Source organism: Lactuca virosa, chromosome 3, assembly GCF_052849685.1.
Source record: "Lactuca virosa cultivar CGN04683 chromosome 3, Lactuca_virosa_CGN04683_v6, whole genome shotgun sequence".
Lineage (NCBI taxonomy): Eukaryota > Viridiplantae > Streptophyta > Magnoliopsida > Asterales > Asteraceae > Lactuca > Lactuca virosa.
In genome coordinates this window covers 234,572,417-234,581,325 of record NC_136428.1, presented here as the reverse complement: position 1 = coordinate 234,581,325, position 8,909 = coordinate 234,572,417, and the positions used below count along the sequence as shown (strand labels likewise).

Genomic DNA, 8,909 nt, shown 5'->3' with positions numbered 1-8,909 from the left:
TTCACAATGTGAATCTCTACATTTCATACCAAAACAGGTTGAGGTTCACCAAGTGATGTACACATACACATGGTGAATCTTTTCACTTATTTTGTGCATAGTGAAAAAGAGCGAAAATGTTAATCAACTTGCAAAATGTTTTTTAAGAGATTCACATTGTGAATCTGTGCGAATGTCAGATATACATCGAAGATACACAATGTGAATCTCTACATTGCATAACAAAACAGGTTGAAGTTCACCAAGTGATGTACACATAAACATGGTGAATCTTTTCACTTATTTTGTGCATAGTGAAAACAAACGAAAGTGGTAATCAACTTGCAGCAAATTTTTTAAGAGATTCACATTGTGAATCTGTGAGAATGTGAAATATACATCCAAGATTCACATTGTGAATTTATGCATTATATAGCAAAACAGTTTGAGGTTCACCAAGTGATGTACACATACATATGGTGAATCTTTTCACGTATTGTGTGCATAGTGAAAACAAGTGAAAGTGGTAAGCAAATTGGAAAACATTTTAAGAGATTCACATTGTGAATCTGTGAGAATGTGAGATATACATCGAAGATTCACAATGTGAATCTCTACATTTCATATCAAAACAAGTTGAGGTTCACCAAGTGTTGTACACATAAACATCGTGAATCTTTTCAATTATTTTGTGCATAATGAAAACAAGCAAAAGTGGTAATCAACTTGGAAAACATTTTTAAAAGATTCACATTGTGAATCTGTGAGGATATGAGTTACATCAAAGATTCACATTGTGAATTAGTTTTTTTTAATAAGTGTGTAGTATATGATTAGAGAAGTTAGTTATTTTAATCTGAATGTGAATGTTCTAACATGTTTTTTATCTTGAATATCGTCAATTATTTCACTTGTAGTTGAAGGTAGAACATCTTTTAGATTCTTTGTCAATTTCATTCTTTTCTTATTATCCTTTTTTTCGTTGATCTTTTTTTCATTTCCTGTTTTTGATTAACAAAGTAATAAAAACATTAGTTTCATGATATGAAAATTATGATTTATTCATATAAATCACAATGTGAAACAGGATTATAGATGAATTTAACATAACATTTATTCACATTGTGAATTCATTGTGAATCAAAGCATTACCAATGAAACTCTTTATAAATTTACAATGAGAAGCACAATAAGCGATGCAATATCAATTAAACATAGATGCACAATGTGAATTTGCACAAGATGAAAAAATCAAATGTAAATGATAAAGCACCCTGTGAATTCACAATTTGAATCAATGATATGTTAAATTGATGTGTAATCATGATTCACTTTGTGAATTGTCAAAAAATGTTATACTCAGAAACATTGAATTTTTTTGAAATAATCAAATGTAAATCACAAAGCACACTGTGAATTCACAATGTGAAATTAGTTTTTCAGTTTAATGAATAAACTCAGAAACCACTTAGATTCACAAAGTTTTAGGAAATTACGGTTTGTAATTTAGATATTCATGATTTCTGTATCGATTTGAAGAAATTTAAATTATTAGGTTTTTGGAAATTATACAAATTCACAAAATTTCATAAAATTAGGGTTTCGATTTAGTTAATAGATTCATATTCGAGTTAGATTCACAAAGTTTGAGGAAATTACGGTTTGTAATATAGATATTCATGATTTATGTATCGATTTGAAGAAATTTAAATCATTAGGTTTTCATTATATATACAAATTCACAAAAGTTCATCATTTGAGGGTTTCAAATCAGTCTAAAACGATTTTGTTAATAAAATCGTATTCACCGATTCATCGAATACATTATGTAACAGATAGTTTAGATTTTTGGTTTTAAAATTTATCAATCAAATAATTTAATGTTTAAAATGCATTAAATGAGATAATCGGAGTTGAATAGCAGCCAAATATACCTTCTAGATTGAAATCGTCATCGGCGATGCGTTTGAAATCGATGTTCGTCGGTGAAGTAAAAGATCGCTTTCAATGAGAGGGTAAAATCGATTTCACTGAGATGTGATACAGATGAATAATAACTAACGTCGTTAATTCACCGTGAGAGTTAATAAGTTTTAGGTTGACGAAAATGCCCCCTTAAGTTCCGTGTTTGGTTATAATTAGCTGCACACTATTGTTTTTCACACTTTTACAACTCAAATCCAATGGTTTTTAATTTTTTGATCCAACCATATTAATAGGTTCATTGGTTCCTTCACTCATATTGGTTCTCTATTGAACAATTCCTTTTATATATATATATATATATATATATATATATATATATATATATATATATATATATATATATATATATATATATATGTGAAACCCTCTTCTGCAATATTAAGGTATGCACGTCGATGAGCACCCTCATGACTCCGTCATCCTGAGGTAAGTTGACTGTTTGCGTGCTTAACTCCGCTCAACCCTACATTAGCCTCACATGATAATGGGATTCACGAAACGGCGTCGTTTGCTGATGAAAGCTACCTTCCTGCTTGCTTCCGGTCAGCCTGACATCACGTTGAGATGGAAGACTTGGTGGTGGGTTTTCCTTGTGGTCGGTGTAGTTTCTCCCAGTGATGCTTTCCACTCTCAGATCCCCTTTAATCGACACCTCTTCTTAATTCTTTGCTGCTGACTCACCCTAAATCAGGTAATACCGACCTGGCGGTGGGCTTTCCTTCTTGACGGTGGAGTGTTTCCCCAAAGCTTCTTGGTTTGAAGCGCCGATGAACGTGCCCTTACTACCTGTACTTCTGTTTGCCGACTCGCCCTCTGTTAATACCGTCTATTAATAACTTCAGTCGCCTCCTCCTTATGTGGATTTCAATGTAATCTTTTTATATTGATTTTCATATATATAAAGATTTCGTCTCCTTATTTTTTTTTGCTACTTCTCTCTAGACAACGCTTCAGGTGAGGTTTGAATTCAATTTATTATTGTATTATTTATACTTTATGATGCTTGCAAATTCAAGGGTTTGCATGTTGGTGCTTCACAGTTGATATCCCTTATTTATTAGGTATCATAGGGATTGGTCTTGAAGGGGAATGAAAACCAGCGATTCATGGTTCAAACATTGAAGGTAATTTCTTTGTCGAAGTCATAGTAACAGACTGATGTGATATCGGTTCTTTGTTGGACCAATGTCTTTTATCTTGTTCACTAGACTAAAGGATAAAAAAAAATTTGCTTTCACTTTGTAAGATGATATATATGCTATCTGTTCTTGTAGTTACCACAAAACGTATTTCACTTTGTGATTCTATTTGGTGCAAAAGTAGAAGACGATGCCTAATCCACTAATTGATTCCGCTGTTCTCTAGAAATTTGGTTAGGGTTTAGTAACTCATATATTGTTTTTATCTGTTTTGATTCGGTTCATCTTTATATTCTATTTGATTAGGGGTTATTGTTAATAACCAAACAGTGGTCGGAGGGGAAAGAATCATCAGGGGAGGTAGGAGGTAACCAGAACAAAGCGACTTCAAACTGTTACGCCTTCATGCTAACTGAAATATGGAAGTTTCTTGCCAATTTGAAGAAAGAAAAGTATCTGTTTGCCTTTCACAATTTCATTTTTTTTCAACGTAGGGTTTCGTTTTTTCATTTTTATATTTTTCATAACATTCTTGTTTGGTTACAAATATTTTGATTTGGAAGTGCAGTAACTAGCTTCAATTGACAGCATGCTTCTTCTAATCCTCATGACTGATTTGAAGTTGTATTTAATGGGCTGGTAATGGTTTATTCCTACCCTCTGTCCGGGACAACTGACATTTCTGGCTACCGTTCTTAGTAACAGGTGAGCAAAAAAAAAACTATTCTAATTCTATTTCATATTTAGTATAAGTTAAAAGAATAATCTTTATTGGTTAATGTTGTTTTAACCAGTTTTTGTTTCCCAAAGATTCAATAGAATATTAGATTTCCTCTAAAGGAGAAGGTCAATATTTGATTTTTTATGTTATTGTTCTTAAGAATCGAATGTAAAACTAATATGATGTTTTCAAACTGCTATTTAGAGATATTTTTGCAAAATATACTTTTTAAGGAAATAATATATAAAATAAACTTTATTTGACCCTAACAGGTGATTTACCGGTTTGATGTCCATTGCTGACATTTATTTTTCTCTTTTTTCATGTTGATTGATCTTGATGACCTTTGAAGGTTGGAAACATGAAACGTTAGTAAGTTACATCATCAATGAATCGGATGAAAGAAGCCTGAAGATGATTTTGAACCAACCCTCTTGCCCCAAATCCCTAATTTTCCATGTACAGGTAAACATATATTGCTCTCACATACAAATTTTATGAGATCTTCTTGAAGTTAATTTTATTGTTGCTCTTAATTTTTTATTTTTGTAGATAAATTTACTTATGGAGTAACAAAACATGAACTAGGGTTTAATGGAAACAATTAAAAGGACTTTTGGTTTTTCAATCTGGAAATCACATTGAAACATGTCTTTTAAATTTAGGCTTCTTTCTCTATGCTAATGTGTTGGTTTGGGGAGAGAGATAATTGGGGGTTTGAGTAATTTGATCCATGGTTCTAATGACCATAGAAAAATATTTTATATCATAATTAGAAGCTAAACATAGTTTATTTCATCCGAATCAGCGCACCTAAGTTAAATTAACATTCTTTCAATTAAGAAACCTAACAACTAAAATTTGGATTTCAATTACTTGTTAGTCTTAAGTAGTTAATATTATGTTAGGTTTTGTTGAAAATCAAATTTTAATTGTTAGGTTTCTTAATTGAAAGAATGTTAATTTAACTTGGGTGCACGGTGCAAGAGATTTGGATAAAAAAAATGATGAGATCGATGTCTACGTCGATAAGCAGCTTTCCCACCAACCACTTATAGTGATGGATTTTGAGTCAATGCAGTTGCTTTCCCCCTTACGCCTCGGACATCTGATGGTAGGCTGCATGCTGTCATGGTCAACCTCATCATCCTTTCCTCAGCATGGCATAACACTGGCGTTCCAAAAACAAATGGTATGTCGTACCTCTTGAATTTGTTATATTACCTTTTCTTAATCTTTTTCACAACTTTTTATAGCTATTTTACCATGAATTTTGCTAATATTTTTATCTATCAAATTTTTAGTTCAGGTGTAATTTGTTGTCAAATTTTCCGAGAGAGGAAGGGAACTGATGGTGATACAAGTATTCGGGAAGCACAAAGTTTGTTACTTTATAAGCCAGGGTATCTACTAAGCTGTACAGCCTGAATCTTTGCAAGTTATGCTGGAAGGTGAATGCTCTTTATTATTATTATTATTATTATTATTATTATTATTATTATTATTATTTGTTCCATTATAATACCTCAACATCTGAAATAGCAAATAAATAAAAGGCTAATACATTTTCATTTTCACTGTAACTTGTTTGTAATGACAGTTGTTCAAATAGAGATATTACCTGCTAGCAAAGTCTGGAATATTTTCCATATAACCTGGACTCACAGTCAAGTTTTCCGGACAATTTACCATAAAAGGTTCACAAGTCAATGATTTAAAAACATGGACAAACTTGGAATTCTTCCTCAACTAAGTCAATTATTTCCCTTCATGTTGCATGAATGTTTAATGTTTATATAGTGTTTTCCCTTTCAAGAGAAGAACATCTATGAATTCTTTTCTTTTTTCTTTTATATTTTTTTTATTTTTGACCCTATAAATATTTTATATGTTAATATTGCTTAGTTTTTCTGAAAAAAAAACCAACAATTTGGCTAAATGGAAATGAGACATTGTTGCACTCGGTGTCATGAAAAAAGAGATCATAACGATAGAACTCAAACTACCAAAATGTTGTCATGAAGAAGCTCGATTTTAAATTGGATGGATTATTAGTAGGAAAATATATTGGGGAAGATTTAACTATGCAACACAGATATCAATAAAGAAGATAAAAAGTAAATAAAAACCATTACCAACACAAAAATGTAATAGAACTTCTATAAATTATTTTCAGTTTTTGTATATTTCATTTTTTTCTTATTAAAGCTTTGTATTTTAGAAGCACGTTGTTATAGTTACATATTGCTTTCCAAATTGTACTTTGTCTTGTTCTTTTACATTGTAGCAAATTAATTATATTATCCATTTTTTTTGTATTTTGAAGTTGAATCTCTAAAAACATGAAAAGTAGGCTTCTAACAAAATCTAATTCATTTGAAACCCTTTAAAATTAGACATTGCAAAACTATTTTTAAATTCCAAAATTACCCTCTGTGGGCCGTGCTCAGCACGGACCTCTAAAATTCACTAGTATATATATAAACCACTCTAAACCTACCACCTAAACTCAACCTTTAATCTTAAAAAGTATTGGATATTGTTGGGTTAAAATTTTTTGGTATGTTGTTATTATATTATCTTAAAAGAATAATGACAACGTTTATTAATTAAGAACAAAAGTTGTTATTGATAAAATGCCTAAACCGATTAAAGTTTCGGATATCATTATTTAATAATAAAAAAATTGACTATAAGTACCCAATAGACCGTTAACTAAACATGATACAACGTGTAATGCAAACAATACAACTCATTTATCTTTGTTTATGGACGTGTCAGTGTTCTAATCTTTGTTTTAAAATATCAACTATTTTAATTCATTGACCATGTTGTCACTTTTGTTTTTATGCCACTATCATTTAACAGCTATAAATAATGGAAAAAACAGTTCTATAACCTTATTAAAGAGCAATTTATTAAACTAATCATATATAGAAACTTAGAGGTGTTTGGTTTGTGTAATTTAGAGGGGATCGAAGAGTATTTTGAATTAACTTTTTATTTATTTTTTTATTTTTTTATGTATAACTTAGTGGATAGTTAGCATAAAATTCACAAAGTTTACGCTGAAAATATAATTTGACATTATGCGTTTTTTTTTTATGAAATTCGATATTGTGTTTTTCAATTTGTTATAGTTCTAATCATTTAACCTGTTAAACCGGTTGTCTGCTAACGTGACATGATAACGTGTCAGTTTTGCTGATGTGACATGCTAACTTGCCAAAATTGAAAAAAAAAAATGTTACAAAAGAAACTAAATTTTCATCATTTTTTATTTCAATTTCGACACTAAGTTTTATTTTTATTTTTTAATTTTGACACTCAGTTTTTTTGTTCCAAATCAGACATCATTTTTTTGTTTTATATGAAATCGTGTCCATATATATATATATATATATATATATATATATATAGACACACACATTTGAAACTATATAAATATATTTTTTTTATTTAAAAACAATATTTTGTATAAATATAAGGTTTTTTACATTCAAACCATAATGTTATGTATATACATGTATTAATTCTATTATAACTATATTTGTAATGCACTATTTGGTTATGTGGCGCTTACATGACATGATGACGAAGTAACACGAAACCATATTTAGGATAATTCAAAATCAAATTACTTTATTTGATTGTGCCCTTAACACCTCTAAACTCATTTTAAAGTGGTGTATTTCATGTAAAATACGGTTATAATATAACTAATACATATTGATACATAACATTATGGTTTGAAAGTAAATAAACCTTGTATTTATACAAAAATACGGTTTTAAATGAAAAAAATGTATTTATACGGTTTCAAATATAAAAAAAATTATATGGTTTGAAATGAAAAATTGTCAACATTGAACAAAATTGGAAATAAATAAAAAACTTTGTGTCAAAATTTTTAAAAAAAAAATAAAAAACGTAGTGTCGTTTGTGAACAATTTTCAATTTTCACACGTCAGCATGTCACATCATCAAAACTGATACGTCATCATGTCACATCAGCAGACCACATGTTTGACCGGTCGAATGGTCAAAATTGTATCAAATTAGAAAACACAATATCAAATTTGAGAAAAAATACACAGTGTCAAATTAGAATTTTGATGTAAACTTAGTGACTTTTGTGCTAGTTTCCCTAAGTTAGATTATAAGTTTTTGTTGAATTTATTGTAATTTAATATTTACTGAGTCTATAAAAATATTTTATAGTTGCCTATAAACTAGTTTTTATAAAAATATTTTATAGTTGCCTATAAACTAGTTTTTTTGATAAACTATTTGAGATAACTTTTAAGAAAAAAACTACTTTTTTATTTGCGAGTCAAACACAACGTAAGTTCCATCGTAATCATATGTTGGGTTCAAATATCATATATATTGTTAACTCTAAGGATTTAAAAAAAAATCCTCAAACATTGTATTTCAGAAATCCTATCGGATGGAAGATCTCAAAATCACTTGAGACAAGCATTCCAATACTTACTAAAATTTTCATAAACCCCCCACTCCATCCTAGCATCTATGAAACTTCATGATTGCTCAATTTCAACCATGCAACTGTGATCCGAGTTATCTGAAATTCTTGATTGGTACCTATGCTTCTAAGTCCATGATCTTGACTAATATTTTTTGATTCTCCGCTAAGAAACTTCAAACTTCTTCATACTTTCGATTTCATCGTGGGCATTGGTATCCTTAAGGACATTTCCTCACCTTGCATTTTGAAAGCTTAAAGTTTTCCCTTTGATTCTTATACTTTCACTTGATATGGTTTTGTTATAAATTTCATTCATAATGGTTATAAATGACTCTTTGAGATCTTTATTTCTCATGTAAAATCACTTCCTTGTACAACCTTTGACCCGCTTATTATTTAGCAAGCACACACGAAATAGAAAATGACTTCAGTGTGGAACATTTTTCTGGAAAGAAGGGTTTACCTCAATGATGATGTCCGGACAGCTTACACGTACGACAACCCTGGAGTCATCGTAAAGGAACCTCCATGACCACAAGAACAAATAGAACCAACCAAATTTGAAACCACGTAGAATACATATTATCCACATTCC

The 8,909-nt window shown here is 30.0% G+C and overlaps 1 long non-coding RNA gene across 1 annotated transcript; it reads left to right on the top strand.

Annotated features, from left to right (window-relative positions):
- The first annotated feature begins 3,701 nt into the window (after positions 1 to 3,701).
- Positions 3,702 to 4,994, top strand: LOC145162867 (uncharacterized). Its single transcript, XR_013739398.1, has 3 exons — positions 3,702 to 3,809; positions 4,178 to 4,290; positions 4,907 to 4,994. It is a non-coding gene; the product is annotated as an uncharacterized LOC145162867 (long non-coding RNA).
- The last annotated feature ends 3,915 nt before the right edge of the window (positions 4,995 to 8,909 follow it).